The sequence below is a fragment of the Triturus cristatus genome, chromosome 12 (genome assembly GCF_964204655.1).
Source record: "Triturus cristatus chromosome 12, aTriCri1.1, whole genome shotgun sequence".
NCBI classification, from domain to species: Eukaryota; Metazoa; Chordata; class Amphibia; order Caudata; family Salamandridae; genus Triturus; species Triturus cristatus.
In genome coordinates, this window is record NC_140595.1 from 137,364,607 (window position 1) to 137,382,837 (window position 18,231).

Below are 18,231 nucleotides of genomic sequence, written 5' to 3' on the forward strand. Positions count from 1 at the left end.
TGCTGGGGTGGGGTAAGGGGGGAGTGCCTGTCTGTACCCGATGCTGTTATGCCAACAGGCAGCGGGACCTCGTCCTTTGGGAGTGCTGATCGGAGGCCCTCTCCTTTACATTTGCAGGAGCCTGCGGGGACTACTGTGTGACTAACCCTGCCTCTGTGCGAGTCCTAATGCTTACATTTCAGTTCTTTGGGTTTGTGTGAGCCCAAGTGGAGTGCTACTGGGGAGTTAGACCAGCCTACTGGGATTAATTTGGTGTTCTGTCTCTCGGCCCACCTTGCCTCAGAGTGATCTGCAGTCAGTTTTTGGTCCAGATTGACTTGGCAGCCCCTAAGAATCACGGTGGCCGCACTCCTAGTCCTGGGAATGCTCTATTGGTGCTTCGTGGGGACCTTTTATGTTGGAATGTGCTATCTCTAATGGCTCCTTGGGGTGAGTGCCTTGCATTTCAGCTGGTAACTTTCTGCACGTCATACTTTGGGGCTTATTCCACCAGGGGGTGCTGTTGAACTTAGCCCCTACAGGGTGGGTATTTGACTCTCTACTGAGGGGGTTGAGGGTACTAACATGTGACTCAGCCTGCCTCTCTTTTGGGCCCCACAGTAATATCTACGCTTTTTACACTTATGGGGGCCCCCAGCGGTCACTGCTGGGGTAATGACTACTCTGCAGTCTGTTGTGATGCACTGCTATCCTGGGGATTTATTTCCACCTCTCCATACCGGCGCTGTTGGAGTTTCTGATGGTCTGAACTGCCTCTGGTACCTTATTTAAGGATTATGGGGGAGGTTCAATTGCGTGGTGGATATTTTGTTAGATGGAATGTATACTCCCCTGCGCAGTGCACCGGTGACTACATTGGCGGACTTGGCGCGCTCGTGGGCGGGCCAGCGGGACTTGGTTGATTGTTGAAGGACTCACAAACCAGGTTCTTGCATCTACTCTTCTGTTCAGCTCTGCACAGACTTGATGTCCGTCTTGACCGACTATACACCTGTCAGACATTGTATGGAAGGGGCTGGACACGGTATACGTGGTGAAGACATACTCTGATCACTCCCCCGCCTTGTACAACTTGCAATGGTCCTCCTCTAGACCCACACTCCCAACCTGCTGCTTGAATCCAGCAATGTTGGAAGATCAGTCCTTCCGAGTCCTCTTGGGTGATCATATCATGAATTTCTGGTTAGATAATGCGGGCTTGGCCTCGTTGGTGGAAGTTGAATGAGGGGTCATGAAAGCAGAGATTAGGGGATATTGTTATTCCAATAAAAGTGGGTATGGTCCCAAATGCGCGAAATGTCCAGCATCAGGAGACGGTGGTTCATGAGCTCCCGGGTGAGTTGGAGGGGACTCCGGATGGGCAGCGTAAGGTGCTGGAGGAGCGGGAGAAGTTGTTTGAATTGGTCTGACGCTCCGGCGTTTTCACTATAAGTCTAGCAGGATGTTGGTGTGGCTTCTTCTGGTTGAAAGCAGGGGGCATACTTTCCTTCAGGTGCATGACTCTTCAGGGGCAGAACGTCTTCTATCAGGATGAGATTGGTAGGATGTTTCTGCACCACTACTGTGAGTTGTATTCAGCAAAGCTCGGGATGGCGAGGCAGATATGTTGGATTATATATTTGGGATTCCTTGTCGGTAGTGCTTAGTCCAGAGGAGGTGGAACAGTTGGGGCGGATATCACTGAACAGAAGTCAGGGGCTCCATTAAGGACATGGCTAGGGAGAAGGTGCCGGGCGTTGACAGTCTCCTTGTAGAGTTCTAGGCCGCGTATGCTCCTATCCTTGTCCACTAGCTTGTGGCTCTCTTTAATGATTCTACTAAGTCGGGGTTGCTCCCTTCATCTTTGTGTGAGGCCGCAATCATATCATTTCCAAAGAAAGAGAAAGACCCACTCTTCCTTGATTCCTCCCCTCCACTCTCCATGCTTAACATGGATTATAAGATTTTGAGCAAGGTGTTGGCCGCCCAATTGCTTCACCATTTGTGCAACATGGTGCATGCTGATCAGATGGCCTTCATCCCCACGTGTAGTACTATGACTAATATTCGCCAGTTGCTCCTCACTTTGGCCCAACATGAGAATCAACAGCAAAGGGAAGTGGTACTCTCTGTGGACATCTGAAAGGCCTTTGACTCGCTCCAGTGGGAATTTTTATAGGCTACTATCTTTGGCATGGACTTGGGCCTTGCCTTTGTTAGGTGGATAAAACTCCTTTACATTCGTCCACTTGCTAGAATCCGCACCGGCTCTCTGATATCTGAAGATTTAGCAGTGGAATGGGACATCCAACAGGACTGTCCCCTATCCCCCTTATTATTTGCTGTGGCAATGGAGCCGTTCACTTCTATGGTTAGTTTAGGTTGTCGCTATTGTGGGCTGTGCCTTGCTGACGAGTGTACGTTCCTTTCTTTATATGCAGATGACATGTTACTCTATCTGCATGCGAGAATTCTGATTTACAGGGGGTGGTGGAGGCGTTGGCGGAGTATGGCCGGCACTAGGGGCTAGCGGTTAGTTGGAGCAAGTCTTGTGTGTATCCGCTGCAGGGGGAGATGGCAGAAGGCAGTCCCCCATTGATGGCCCCGGCAATGCGGTGGGAACAGCACACTATCTTATATCTGGGGGTATCTATCGGTTCGCGAATTTACTGATTGATGACAACTATGGCTGTGCACTTGCTGGATTACGGTAAGTGGAGTGCGCTTGGTCATGCTTATTCGTGTTGATTTTACACCCGCACAAGTAAATCAATGCGAACTGCACGATACGCAACACAAGAGGGCACTGCTTCTTTTCTGCTGCTTCAGTAGATTTTCTACTCTCTTGGCAACTTTTTCAATGTGAACAGAAGGTTTCTCAATGCGAGCGGTTGCGACCACCTGCATTGAGAAATCTGACTGCCCGTGTTGAGAATTTTCACCGGGAGGGGGATTTTCTCGCCCAGCAATTTGACGTTGGGGAGCACGAGCGTGGAAAAATCCCACCAGGGTGGATTTTCCTCACTCGCGCTTGGCAACTTGAAGTTGAGGAGCACGAGCGAGGGAAAAGAACTCCGCTCTGCAGATTTTCTCTTAACTGCGCGTGCTCCACGGAGTGCGGAAAACTCCACAAACTGAGCAGAGTTCACCATCCAGGCTTAGATTACGGTGGTCAGTGGAGTTTTGAACAACATTGCGGCTTTCTGTGAGTAAACACAAGGAGATGATGGACGGAGTGCTGAAATCTTTCAGACACTCACCCCAGTCACAGATCTGGGTTGAACCCATCCTCATTTTTAAGCTCACTTCACCACCCCAGTTTGGACCCAGCCATATGCAAATCAGTCATGACCCTGTGCCTCATGGGAACAGTCCAGCCCGAACTGCCATGCCAGTTCTTCCCTGGACCGGGGTGAGTGTTTGAAAAGTTTCAGTGCTCCGTCCATCATCTTCTTGTGTTTGCTTTCTGTGAGTGGCAGGGTTTCTGTATCCAAGATGGTTGTTATGCCCCATCTCCTCTATTTGTTTGTGGCTCTTTTGCTTGAGCTGCCCCAGAAGTGCTTTCAAGAACTCAATAGTGTCTTGTTGTCTTTATACTCAGGCACATCGCACAGGTGGCACTTTGGAAATTAAGTCTGCCAGTACTGGAGGAGGGTTTGGTGGCCTCTGATCTGGAATGGTATTCGTTAGCAGGGCAGCTGCAAAGGATGGCTCAGTGGGTACTCAAGAGAGAGGGGTTCCCTGACTAGTGAGTTACTGACCAGGATAGTGTTGAGGCCGCCCCCACCCCATGATGTGTGGAATCTGAACTTGCTCATCAGAACAGTGCACTATGTTTGGGCCAGGGCCTTTAACAAGACACATACCACAATACGGTATATGTGGGAGCTCCCGCTCCGGCCGGCTCAACGCTGGGAGCGACTAGGGCACTGGTCCAGTTTCTATCACTGGACGGCTGCCGAGGTAGTTGTGCTGGGCAATATGTTTGGGAGGGGTAAAAACTGTCCCTTCTTAACCCTCAATGAGTCTGACCAGCAGGGCATTTCTTGTTGCAAAGCACACTGGTGCATAAGATTCATGAGTGGTGGAACTTGGGACTGGTGGAACCGCAGGAACAGGATTGTCTTTGCCTTCTTTTCCTCATCATGGGCCGGACAAAAGCAGTCACCCTGTTGCATAGGGTCCTCCTGCTGGGGACTTGGCAAGACCGGACAGATCTCCAAGAGACCGGTCTGGGATTTTGGAACGCCGCTGGCTTGGAGGAGTGTACTGGTGTGCACCTTGTGGGTGTCCTGGAGTGCCTGCTTCAAGCTTATCCAATTTTATTTTTGCATCAGGCTTACCTTGCCCCTCAGCGCACACACACCATGTTTCCTGCAACGACGTTGGTATACTCGTGTGCTGCTACTGAGAATGCTGGTTTTTTGCATGTGGTACGGACTTGCCGAATTGTGTTACCGTTTTGGACGTTGGACCTTCGGTGGTCCACTAGGCCTCTGATCGGGTGCTCACCCTTAGTCCCCAGCTGTATCTCCTGGGTCTTCACTAGCATGCTACTGTCTGGAAGGTTACGGATAGGTTTCTGGACAAGATAATGAGTTTAAAATTGTCTCTGGTCCGGACCTGGCCTAGACAGAGTTTCGCTACGCAGAACTCCGCAAAGACACCAAAAATCTCTGCTGCGCTACGTGGAATTATGCAAGCGGCGGAGTGCGTTATGTCAAGTCGTTCACACTGGTTTTTAGCACCATGTGTTTGTCCAGCGCAAATGGCACCACACGTGGTGCAAGAGGGCGCTGGTTCTTTCCGTCACCCGAGTAGATGGTCCACTTGAGCGGCAGCTTCCTCAACATGAATGGAAGGTTTCTCAACGCGAACTTTAGTGACTGCTCGCGTTGAAAAATCTTACCGGGAGGTGGTCTGGAGTAAGATTATCTTTGCTCACTCTACTTCGCTGAGTTTTTTCGGAATTACGCACGCTGCGCGGAGTGGGAGAATCTCTGCAAACCTTGCGAGCGAAGCAAAATTTAACGCCCAGGCCTAGTCCACACATATATCAATGGGGGTTGGAACTGGCAAAAGGGGCGGAGTGTGAGCAGGAGGCCCTTCGCCAAGCAGAGGCCAGAAGGGTAAGGAAGGTGGAAATTTTGCCTGCAGGGGACACCATAATGATGGCTTGTCCTTGGGTGATTCATGCGGGTCAAATTGTTGTGAATGATTCTGACTCTGTAGGTTCTTCACCTGCTAGAGATGTGTTGGTCGCGGCACAGGATCAGGTCGATCACTGAGGTGGGGAGGTGCCTTCTGTGATGGGGTTTGACGTGGACTGTGTGGGCATAATGTAGTGTATTTAGAGCGTATGGGCGCTTGGATAACTGTCATGGAGGAGGTGCATGAGCCTTGTAGAAGGGTGGGATGCTACTATGGGCTTGTGCTCTTCTCTCTTGGAGGTTTGGGCTCCAGTACTACTGATCTTTTCAATTTTTTATGATATTGCCTCCATGTGTACTGCCTGCTGATATAATGGTATTGTTTCCTTCTTTCATTTGATTGTTTTGTATGGTTTTTTTATGTTGCTAAATTAATACAAAAAAATATATTTTTAAATGGATGGGTAGTGTTTAAGGGTGGTGAGGATTTTTTAGGGTCCAGAAATTAATTAAGTGTGGGCATAGTAAGGGATTTTAAGGGGTCAGGGATGGATGGAGTTTAGATGTTGGGAGAGGCTTTGAGGGCAGGGATTAATGGTGTTTAAGGATTGTGAGGGGTCAGGGATGGATGATGTTTAAGGGTGCTGAAGGGTCAATGAAATAAAAGCATCCAAAGTAATTTTTTGACAGTGTAAAATATATAAATCTTAAATAGTGTCCCCCGAAGTAAAGCACTGAAATAAATACCTCCGACAAAACTGTTTCTGAAACTAAGACCTGCAACCATTGCATTTATACCTTAAAAAAAATAGGCATGCAAAAGTCAAATTCAAGCAAAAAGACATTGTAGGAATTGGTTACCATGAAATGGTAAATGCTATTTGTTCTGAAAATTTCCATAAAGCAGTTTATGTGAAATGGTTTCTCAGTAATGGTATTCCATGAAATCGTATTTCTATGAAATCACATACAAAGAACATATAGTAGTTAACAGTTAAAATGTGCAAATTTTGCGCCTCAACATTTCTACCTCAGAGGTAGGTGGACAATTTGTTGTGGGAGGCCAACTTTAGATGTCTTAGAACTAATTACAGGTGTATAGACAACCCTTGGTTGCACCAGTACACATTGCGTCTGAAAAAAGCAAAAATAAGCTGGAGTGGGCCCTGAAAATTGCTGCCACACAACATTCTTCGTTGCTAAAAATGAATACGCCACACCAAAAGGTGCACTTTCAGCAAAGAGATTCTCTACAGGTATGTAGGGATTTCAGTATGCTGGGCGTCCTTCACTGATGGTGGGCATAGAAGTCAACGCTCTTGTTGAGCATGTGGGCTGGTGGCCCACCCACGAGTGTCCTAACGGCTTTTGGATGTTTTTGAGATTTATACTTGTGTAGTCATCTAGATATGTTTTTTATAGGCAGAATCAAATATGTCCCGAGCACATGAATACGAACGCTGAGCATCCACTGTTAGTGCATAGGAGGCTACAGAGGGGCCTCAGCAAAGGGTCAAAAGGTCAAACCTGAGACTATATCAGAGGGTCAAAGGATTTGTGATTACATTCTGTACACTGGCATTTATGGTAATCGATGTCCATGGTTTTGTATGCCGCTTATCAAGCTGTAGGATGATTTGTTTACTTCATAGTAAGACTAGGCCTCTTAGTCAATAAAATAGCATTTCACAGTAATTTCACATGTAATATTGTTATTTGCAATGTATATAGATCACAATCTCCAAAGTAACATCTGTTACCTTTCAAATAGTCATTTTGAAAAACTCTGCTTTTTGTGAGATAATTGCAGCCAGGCATTTGACATGTAATAATTATGTGCATGTGTGTGTGAGATGTGTGTGGTGTATGTGTGAGGACATACTATAATTAACAGGAGCCTGGTAGGACAATGTTGACGCGGTGGACTCATCATACTTTATTGCTCATTTTTTTGCATTCAGAATCACTTTACTGCAAATGTTTTTTCCAACCCATCCTGAACACTGCCTCCTGGCCAGCTACTTCCTCTAACACTCTCTTTTAGCCCATAATCATAAATAGTTCACATTCTCGATACCTTTTTAATACATTTTATAGGTCTGATGGTGCTGAATAAAAAAGAAAAGTTATGACGTGTTAGGAGAAACATTAAGACCAGTACTTAATCTATAAAAGAATACGCACCGGGGCCCAAAGTTTTGCTCACAAGCCTGCAGTGGTACTATTGAATATCGCAGGTGTCGAATACCACAGCGGCGTAATGGTGGTTTCACCTCATGCCTCTTTAACCCGGCACCGGAATCACTCTTACAGGTTCTGTTTTTTGCCCCTACTTTCTTCACTTATAACTGTTTTTCTTCTTTCTCTTCGTCCGTCTTTCACCTTTTGTGTTTTTCTCTCTTGCAATGGATCAAAGTCTACTGACAAGAAATAAGTGGCATTCCACAAAAATGACTTGGCCCCACCTGCAACTACAAGCTCTAATCAAGCACTGATTAAGAATGATCATAATTGTGTGCAAGGAACCATTGCTGCCCGAGGCCCTGCCTAGTGTCACTGCACCTGCCTCACCAATAAGTTACACCTCGGGAAAGGGGAAATTAAGCGCAATGAATGCCCTGCAGCACGTGGACAATAAGGTTATTGAGTCTCAGCTTCACAACCTCACCGCCACAAGCTGAGATACACACCTTCAAGGCCTGCACAAGTGTCTGGACTGCAGAACGGTTGCAACTAGGAGGTGTAAATTGCTGCATTATCACAGCCTTAGCCATTAAGAACATTAAGTAAAGAGTGCTAATCAACATTTCAGGATTCGTTTATTGGTGACGAAGTTGAGTGAGGTTTATGTTTTCTAAAAATAAAATAAAAGACATCTAAAACCTGCAAGTATGTGATAGCTCGCTTTAAAATGTATCAAACGAACTGTGGCAATTTTGCAACAATTTAGAAAAAAAAGCAGCAGTTAAATTACGAAACATTAGTTGCATTGGGTGTTACAAAAAACAAAACTGAGTACAATAAAAATGAGCTCTCTGAGAGGGAGGTGGGCCATGCACGTTCCAAACACAGTTATACAGCGCGCCCCTGCTTCCCTCTCCGTACCATCCCAGTGAAAGCTGGGGCGTCCGAGTGGTCGAGTGGCTCTGTTAAAGCTCGGATCCAGCTGCCTGTCTGTGCGAGGCGCGCGCGCCCACTTTCAGGTGCCGCAGGACAAAGAGCGCGAGCTGCCGCCCAAAGCGTGGTACGAACAAAGAGACGCGCCGCTCGCGCCGCCGGTGCTCCATGCGCGCTGAGTCGGAGGAGAGGCCGCAGGGCTGACGGCTGTCCCATGACCCCACGCTCTGATGTCATCAGTGCTCACGTTTTCTTATGGGGAGGACATGGATTGGAGATGTGGAAATGTATCGCTGGCTTCTCTCTGTGGTCTCAAAATTCGTACGCTCGCTTCTTCGTACTCAGGATGGCATGTATGCATGCCAACATTCTAGTAGAGGAAAGCGGAAGATTTAAAAAAAAAAAAAAAAAAAAATGATCGAGAGAATGTACTTCTCTAATTGTCTATTAGAGAAGTGTTAAATCCAGGCGGGAGACAGACGTTTTTAGCTTAAAAAACGGAAGTCTCCCGCCGGAATCGGGGCTGTAGAGTGCCACCCGCCTCTACTATGCAGTGTTGTCGCACATGTCAAATCCTGAGGGTCAGCGTGGCGCGAAGGTATAAATAAATGCTGGGTTGACCGCTCGTGGCACTCCCAGAGAGAACCAGTATACAGTGTTCGCGTCGAAAGAGTAAGGTCTACCTCAAGGGGTCCCAAGGGCACTACAGGTCCATTGGATGGCTAAACGCTTTCACTGACTTTTTGTTTGACAGGGGCAGCTCCGCGTTCCATTATACTGAGATTGATTAACAAAGAACCATTAAGCTGGGTATTAAGTAACACCGCTGCTATTTACATTGGTTATATCGGGGCCACTGGTATTATGCCATTGTGTGGCTGCTACGTTTTTTCGCAAAAGTATAGATTTGCCGCATTTGCCACATAATCATTAATCAGCTGCATAATCTGCCGATTTTAACAACCAAAAAAAAGTTGTTTCTAGCTCAAATGGTTCAAAGGTTCCTAAAAATACAGTGGAAGGCACTCTGCAAAGCTTGACTGGCAACCTTTCTGTTGATTATTGTTATAGTGGGATATTAAAATAGTGCTAATGAGGTGCAAACAATACCCATACAGGGTTATCAAGAGTAAAAATAACAACATTGAACTGATCCTATTACAAAATCTGCCACATCACGCCGCATAATTTCCATTTTCATTTAGCATAATTGACTCAACTCCACCGCATTATCTGGCCCTCCAATGCCACATAATTTCAGTGGCCCTGCTTATAAGTGAAAGCTGCCACCCATGCTGTAGTGTGGCTAGAGATACCCTACTGATTATGGTTTTCAATAGTCATTGAAGCAGAAGGGTAGGTGCTGTACCAGTGGTGTATAAGGGGTGTCGTAGCCGGTAATGCAAGCAAGAACAATCATTTGCAAAGCAATAGGTCTCGCATTTCCGAGAGTTGAGCTATTGTCAATGCAATAGCTTAAAGACGCGCAAATGCAAGACCTATTGCATTGCAAATTACTAGCGCCCATGCAGGCCTTCACATTCACGGAGGCCCAGTCCCTTTCTTTAGATAAGTTGCGTCTAAAGAAAGGGGTGTGGCCAACATTTAAACGAAACCACGGCATTGGGTGCTTTGACAAAAAAAGCATCTGTTTGTCAAGCTGACAGCAGCCGCACACCTTTCTTTGGACATGGCTTGTCTAAAGAAAGGGGCGCGGCCTCCATAAATGTGAAAGTGCTGTATGGACACTAGTAAACAAAAAAAAAAAAAGAGAAATCAGTAAGCGCGGACGCTATACTTAAAGCGGACCACGCTGCTAAAATAAATAAAGAAACGGGGCCGCTATAGTTAAAGCGGACCGCCATTAGTAATTATAATTAAAATAAAAGCGGGTGGCGTGCTGCAATGCAGTGGGTGCTATAGGGGCAAATCATTAAACAAAATAGTGCTCCCAGCCAAGATAAAGCAGACTGTGTAACAAGACAAGTAAAAGGTCCAGTCGTTATGGGAGGTAACAAATGCAGACAAGGCGGTACCAAGGAGGGACTAACAAGCCTTAGAACAACTCGGAAGCCAGTGTTTATGAAAAACAATGACACAAGCCAATTAAAAATATGGGTGCTCATAGGACTCTTTGCCTGCTGGTGAGAACAGGGGCTGTGCAACACTGGGATTTGCCATGAGACTCCAGAATTTTCAATAGAAGTCTCAGCACATGTCCCAGTTTTCATAAAAGGAGGAGACAAGTATTTGTGAGTACCACTGCAGGATTAATTAGCAGCCCACATCAGAAAGTAATCGATGCAACACAGATGCTACGTGTGTGTTATTTACCGAAGGTTCTATAGGTGCTTGCGCAACTATGTACAATGTACCTGCAGGATTTGTTAAATGTAAGTAGATGCATAATGTTAAGCAATATTTTGTGCCACAAACAGAACTTTAGTAAATAGCCCCTGAGTGTCAAAGCTGCATTAAAGATCCGCTTAGTGCCTCATTTTTGTTTAAGCTTGCTCTTAAGTAGACCATTCTGTACCCTTCGGTCGATGTAAAATTATAGTTTCATTTTTAGGTCTCGCCTGACCCAGCGCATGCGCTGGTCTGGCAAGACTTATTGAGAGGTCTCCAAAAAGTGCTACCAGGCCAGCCTAAAGCTACAGTGCATGTGCGCGGGCGCGCGCCGCGATTTACCGCGATTACTTTCACTTTCGCGGCCGCTTTGATGTTTGATCGCGATCGCTTTCACTTTGCATAGCCAATAGGTCTCGCTTTTGGGACCTTATAAGTATTTAGTTATGCAACTGTTGCATGGCTGAACACTTATAAGGTCCCAAAGGCGAGACCTATTGGCTATGCCAATGCTTGTTATGTTTGGAGCATAGTCTGCTTTTTGGTTTTTAAAACCTGGACGCCCTGTGCAGATCCGCCATTCTTGCCAGTTATCCCATTAACCGAACATTTATGTCAACAATACCCATCTAGTTTTTGTAACCTAAGGAGGAGAAAACATTGCCTTCTATACAAATGTATAAATTCAGTCAATGTCAGCAAGATGGTTCACCAGCTTAAAGGTTATCACTGCACATGGGCTATCCCGGAAAGGCCAACTCCGCTTTTCATCATCAGATGTCAGTGAATGGAGTACCATTAAATGTGGTAATTGTACCACCGCTTAAATGTAGCGCTTAGAAATGTCAAATGTAGAAACTGCTGCACTTTGGGTATTGTGAACAAAAACACCCCACTACTGTGGCTCTCGTTGCGCCCTGAAGCAGGATGAGTCTGCAGAAAGACCATCCTTGTCGGCTAAACCATGACATCATATTTTGAGATCATCAATGCTCACCAATTCTGGCTGACCTAGATGAGTGAAATCATATTGCATGCTCAAAATGCCAGCAGGGTGACTCAGTAAGCTAAATATTCACCACTGCACATACAGTGATCTTGGCAAGCGTGACTCAGCTTTCCCTCCTCCAGAGGTCAGTACTAAGTACATTGAATTCCATATTTTTAACATCTGCTATTTTCAGCGCATGGAAGCAACATCTCAGAATATACAGTATATGCAATGTGTCATAAATTAACACCTTGCAATGTTTATTAACAGTGATTATATTTTCAATAAAGCATTATTTCAAATATAACAATTAGCATGTCTTTGAGTCTTTTAAAAATATTTTTCATGCCAGAAAGTCAAGCCATAGAACCAGCCGCAAGAGGCCCTTCAAGAGCATACAGCTCCAGTCGGAGTGCTTTAAAAAGTATGGTGAGCTGTCCTAGGGTCATGGATTCAATGACAGAGGAGATATGATGTGTTTTTTTAGATGTTGCTGGGGAGCCGCTGTGCTCTGAGCAGCCCAGCAGATCATTAAACAAATGCTTGGTAGTGCCACAGCCCAATCTAGGGGCACCCACAAGATCGAAAAATATTACCAAAAAGCCCTTGCGTGGCATTATGAAGCGCTCCTTACGGGAACAGTTTAGAATAAATGGGAGGCTCCTGATGCTCATTTATTATTCTTTTAATATATATATATTTTATTTGTTGGGTGCCCCGGTGCCCACCTTGGGCACTCAACATTGGTAGATGTTGTGGTTTGGGGGTAGCGCTACAGCCCTAGCCGGAGCCCCAACCGGCTCCCCAGCCAGTACCCAATGTGGTGCTTATGGGAGCCGGAATTATTTTTTTTAATTTTTCTTTTTTTAATGCATGCACACTGGGCCTCACGACATATAGCTTTGTTGAGGGCTGTGTGGGGAGCTCCAGGGTCCGTGCGACCCCTACGGGCTCTACAGCCAGCACAGATTGCTGTGTTGGCAAGAGCCAGGTATAGGACTTTGCTCCTGCAACATTTTTCTCAGCTCCCGCCTGGATGGGGGCAAAGTTGTATTCTGTGCCTGGGAAAATGTGGGCAGGGAATTACATTTTTATTCCCTGCCCACCCATTCTAACAGGCAGGGAACACCAGGGGATGACGTCCCTTTGACACTACACAGGAATCGGGCCCTGGGGATGGGATCTCTGCAGCTGATCCCCGATTGTCTGGGAGTAGTTCACCAAGCCCCCTAACCCCGCAAAATATCAATGCGATGGGATGGGGTGCCTGGGGCCTCAAAGAGGTTCGCAGAGGGGTCTGAACACCCCCTCTCCTAAAAAAACAATCAATCACTTAAAAAGACTCACGGAAGGAAGCCGGGCCCCCACTCTCAATTTTTAAAAACAAAATCTATGGGGATGGGGTCCTTGGGCCACAAAGAGGCTCAGGAAGGGGGGCCAAACGCCCCTTCCCTAAAATGGAAAGGTCAATGGGAATGGGGTGCCCTGAACCAAAAGAGGCTCAGGAAGGTGTGGCCATGCACCCACTTCCAATATAAAAAAGCCCCAAGGGATCTTGTACCCATGGCCTAAAAAGCATCAGGAAGGGAGGGGGCCACCCCCTCACTGATCATTAAAAGGGTGGATAAGGTCCCCGGGTCCTAAAAAGGGCTGGAAGGGGTTGCACACTGCCTCCCAAAAACAGAAATTAGACTCCTCTGCCTGGCCCACCCAAGGGGGCTAAGATTTAAAACAGACGTCCCAGAGCCCTGAAAGGGTTGTCGCCACATCTTTGTTGATGTTATGGGAGCCGATCAGCTATTATCTTGAAATCTGTCAGCTCCACTGATCCTCCATGATGTGAAATATGCAATTTCTTTTAACCTTAATTTCTCGATGGAAAAGTGTATGGGGAGAATGCATTTGGGACCTCCCTTTTTCTCAGCTCCAGCTTGACTGATCATCCAGAAACTTCCCAGGAAGCTGCTGAAGTCACCACTGGGTAATTATAGTTCACACCATGTAATATATTGCGTAATAATCTTCCATATGTGGTTAATTGTGTACAAAGATATATTAATAAAACATATGAGCTGTGTTCCATAGTTGGTAAATTGTATATGCAGAAGTAAAGTCCCCCTGCAAACTTTGTATAGTTAATTGTATGCATTGATATAAGGTGCACCTATAAACATGTGCCATACATGTTTAATTGCTCAAAGATATATAAAGTGCACCTGTAATCCATCTTATTTATTTATGTTTCTGTTTAGTACACAAATGGGCAAATGGCTTAAGAAAGCCATGTGCACAAAGCTTAGTTATTGTAATTCTGACTCAGGGTGTGGCATTAACATGTTCTTTGCCGAATATGACCTACTGCCCACGAAAAAAAGAGCATGACAAACCATGCATGTAAATCCACTGAGCATAAGGTGCTGTTCATTATTATTATTGGGGGGAAGAGGCATCATGAATTACATGAGCCTTCACCTCATTCATAGTCTCTGCTCATACTCAACAGTGGTAATAAATGGCGTATGACTTTCTGTCCATCTGCATATTTTGCAGAGTGGCCTTGTTTTTGATTTGCCTATAACCTTTGACACCAGCTAATATCTGGTATGCCATTTTTGTGATGATCTGGGCAGGGGGGAAACGGTGTTGCCATGAAAGTTGTATTTCCCATTTTTGCTCTAGTTAAACTTCCATACTGGAAAACAAATGAGTATTGTTGGAAAGAAAAGTCCAGAACTAGAATAGGCAGTAAGTTCATGAGTAAAGTAGATAAAACCATAAGGAATACAAGAAAGAAACAAACTATTTGTGAAATTTAGAGAAGTAGAAGAAAGGTGAGATATGCACGGAGCAGGAATGAGCGAGTTCCATACCAGCGGCGGTCTGCACCGGTAAGGGCGGTGGGGCGGGGGCAGGGCTCAGCAGGGGAGGAAGCCGACAGACGACGGAATAGGTGTTATTTATTTATTTAATTATACCTATTCCGTCGATTGTCTAATTTCCCCACTCCCACCCTGCCCTGCCCCACCGCGCTTACCTGTGCCGGTAGGGCTGATCCTTACTCTGGTCCACAGCAGAAAGCGATTGAACCAAAGTGCACTCTTTTTTTAAGGATGTGGGGTCCTTTAGAAGAACGTTTGGTACAGCATAGAGACCGTTGTTCTCCAAGAATGTTCAGAGACTTGCCAATCTATAAGACTTTATGAGCGATACATGCCAATCAGCGATTGACGAGGAGCCAATGGAGTGTTGATAGGATAGAGTGAAGTGATTGAGTTTTTTTCCACCCGTTACAAAGCAGACCACTGCATGAAGAGCTGCCTTTCGTTGTACAAGCTGTACATGCTTTTTACCGGCCAGTTAGGAATTGATTGCCATAATCAAGTCTTGTAGGAACATAGTCTTTCTCCATGGTCTTGAGACCCTACTCTAGGATGAACCATTCAATCAAGGTTGGAAGCATGAATTCCCAGCCTTACATTTAATTGGAGTTAAGCCTTTTGGCCAGAGCAATGCATGTTGATGTCAAGCGATAAATGGTCTCTCTCTCTCTCTCTCTCTCTCTCTCTCTTTCTCTCTCATGCACAGAGGAGAAACAGGAAAAGAATCAGTTTTTGATGCGTCCTGTTTTTTAATGGTGGGTCGTCATCTAATCGCAGGGATAGATAAGATGTGGAGGGGCGTTAGGCAGAAAGAGCTTCAGGTAGAGCTTGAGTATTGTCAGTATTCGCCGATGTAACATTTCAGTGTTCTTGAGGAAGACACTAAGAGGTCCTCGATTAAGATTAAATGGGCTCGGTGCAGGTGCGCAACGCCCATAGGCCTAAAAGGGCTTCTGCCCCCGTTGTGTGTCTGGGCAGTGTCTGGAGCCTTATCTCCGGTACACCTGAATTTTTCACAGGTTTTTAAAGACCATTTGCATATTTACATAGCTTTGTAAACTAGTTACGGAAGGTTATTTTTTTTCTGTTTCCAGTACCCCCTGGGCCCCCACTCTGCCTAGTCCTTACATTTGTATTTTACACTTTCTGCCATAGTGTGAGAATGCATTTCATAAAAAGGAATATAAAGTTGGGTTGCCAAAAGAAAAATGCCAGCCATGTGTTGTTTGAAGAGCCTGCAAAGACATGGTCTTGACACGAAATAGGGTAATAAATAAAAAAAGGTATGTATTAATTTGTAATGTGACTTATCTGTCATGGATCATTCAGGCAGCCCTACAATTCTATTAAACGTGCTTTCTCTTTATATTTGCTGTCCGAAGTATGCTCAGATAAGTGCTGAAAATACGGCTTTAGGTGACTGCTTATTCTTGTACTGTCTGGGACATCAAAATAATGAGCTAGTAACCCTAATCATAAGATTGGAAGTTTGTGGCAGGATCAGCACATTATTTATTACCTCCACCCTCAATCCCTGATTAATGCCACAATAGCAATAGTTTAACTTATATCTGAAACCCTACGCCGAGTTACTTCAAGTGTCTGGGTATGCACCCTGCATTCAGACAACTCAATGTTCATTCTCGCCCTCACTTTCAGGCTCACCCTGCACTCACAGCGATCACAATGATCTCACACAGATCACCCTGCAATCACAATGCACTTGCGCTGTTCAACCTGTACCTCACCCTGCAGTCACACAAGCACACGCCCTGCACTCATGTGATTCACTCACCTGTCCCCCTCACTGCTCAATCTGCAATCTCACTCAAACAAGCCCATCATGGTTAGTGATGGGCTTGTTTGAGTGAAAAAATTGCAGATTGAGCAGTGAGGGGGACAGGTGAGTGAATCACATGAGTGCAGGGTGTGTGTTTGTGTGATGTCAGGCTGAAGTGACCATGCATTCACTCATCCCACTCTGCACTTACATCTGCAGCCAAATTTATATGGTCACCTCACTCACCCTGCAGCCACTCCTCTTACCCTACTCTCACACTGTTGCATCGCTCACCGTGCACTCACATAGGCACTCCTGCCACACACACAGCGCAGAGGGTTAATGTGCCTGCTACAAAGAACGTGTACCATGCAGATCACAGAACTGAGTGTGAGTAAACTATGAGTAGCGCTATACAAAAATGAAATGTTTGTCAGAAAGGTGCTGTAGAGAGATGAGGTGCATTGTTGGTGAGTGGTAATGAGGGAATTAATGGAGAAGGAGGAAATGGGGGAGTGGCCACCAAAAAAGACTGTTGAACCGTGTGTGACCAGTGCTGGGGCCAACCCTGGTGGGGAGTGTTAGTACCCCTCCGAAGTTCGGGTCTAGTTGCGCCCCTGGCCTGGTGCCAGCATGGAACCTTGCGGTACTCGGTGAAGCAAGTGCATGAAACTGAAAAAAGAGTTGGATCACCTCATCAATGCCACACTAGTTTGTGAGGATATTATATAGCAATTTGCAGAATCACACATTTTTTGCTGTGAAATTTCACGAAAAAGTACTGAGATTAATTTTTTTTGCTAAGCGTGCATTGCAGAATTCTTGTGTGAATTGTTTTTTACTCAAAGCCACCATAGTGTCAGCAAAGTCACAGGAGATACCAGCAGGAGACTGGTTTGCGTAGAAGATTTCTCTCAGCAAAGCAGTTTCTGTGCGAACCAGCCTCTCACAGGTAAAAATTGTGTAATGTGAAATTTCACGGATTACACATAGTGCATTATTCAACATAATTAACATTTTGCTTACAACTAATATTATTAAGAGAGATATGGTTTGCAGATGGCAGCTGATAGGTCCTACATAATTTGTTTTAGGCTGTCAGACTGTTACTTTCCACTGTGTTAGGATAATTTTTCTGGATACAGACCCTTTATAAGTAGGATTATGGATGGGTATGTGCATAGGTGTGTTGAGAGAATTCAGGCATATCAATCAAGTATATGCAATATGGTTTGTTATTGTATTTGACATATATTTCTTAATGATTTTTGGTGAAATACATTTGCATAAAAGGACTGTAATTCAAGATATTAGAAGCTTATGGTAACATTGATAAATGACTTATAATAATAAAAGAGGACACTGATCACATTACACTACTTAAATGAACTATAGTTGAGCAGGTTTGTTTTTGATTACATTGTGTGATAATTCACCCCGCAACCTAAACTTAATGTAGGGTAGCATTTACCCTGTTTGTTGTTCAAGTTGCGAGTCTATACATCTCTCAAATTACCTTTACAAGTGAAAGAGGTCCTGGGACAGGACAAAAGTTAAGATTTCCAGCCACAGCTTAGAGTTTCTCTAGCACAGAAGTAGTGGAAATGGATCCATGGAGTAGGGTTAGGGTTTCACCTGGACAATGGTCTTCAACTGAGTTATATGGTAAATGTACTTGAATGTCAGACAGCACCTATGATTACATTTGGGCACATTTAAGGCCCTCTTAGTTTTTTGTTGAAAAGATCAATATTTAGGGGTTACCTGAAAAACACTTTTAGAAAAATTACTGATAATTAGATGAATTCCTGTGCTTCAAAAATAATTTCACTTTCCCTATTTGGGAAGGTTTATGTGTGAACACCCAACTGGTTTGGGCCTTAATATCACACAAGTTCTAGTCCATGATCAAACTCCTGTTTGCGCCCAAATCTGCATTACTGCCCCGATCCAAATGGGGACACACGTGGTCGACTTGCTGAGCTT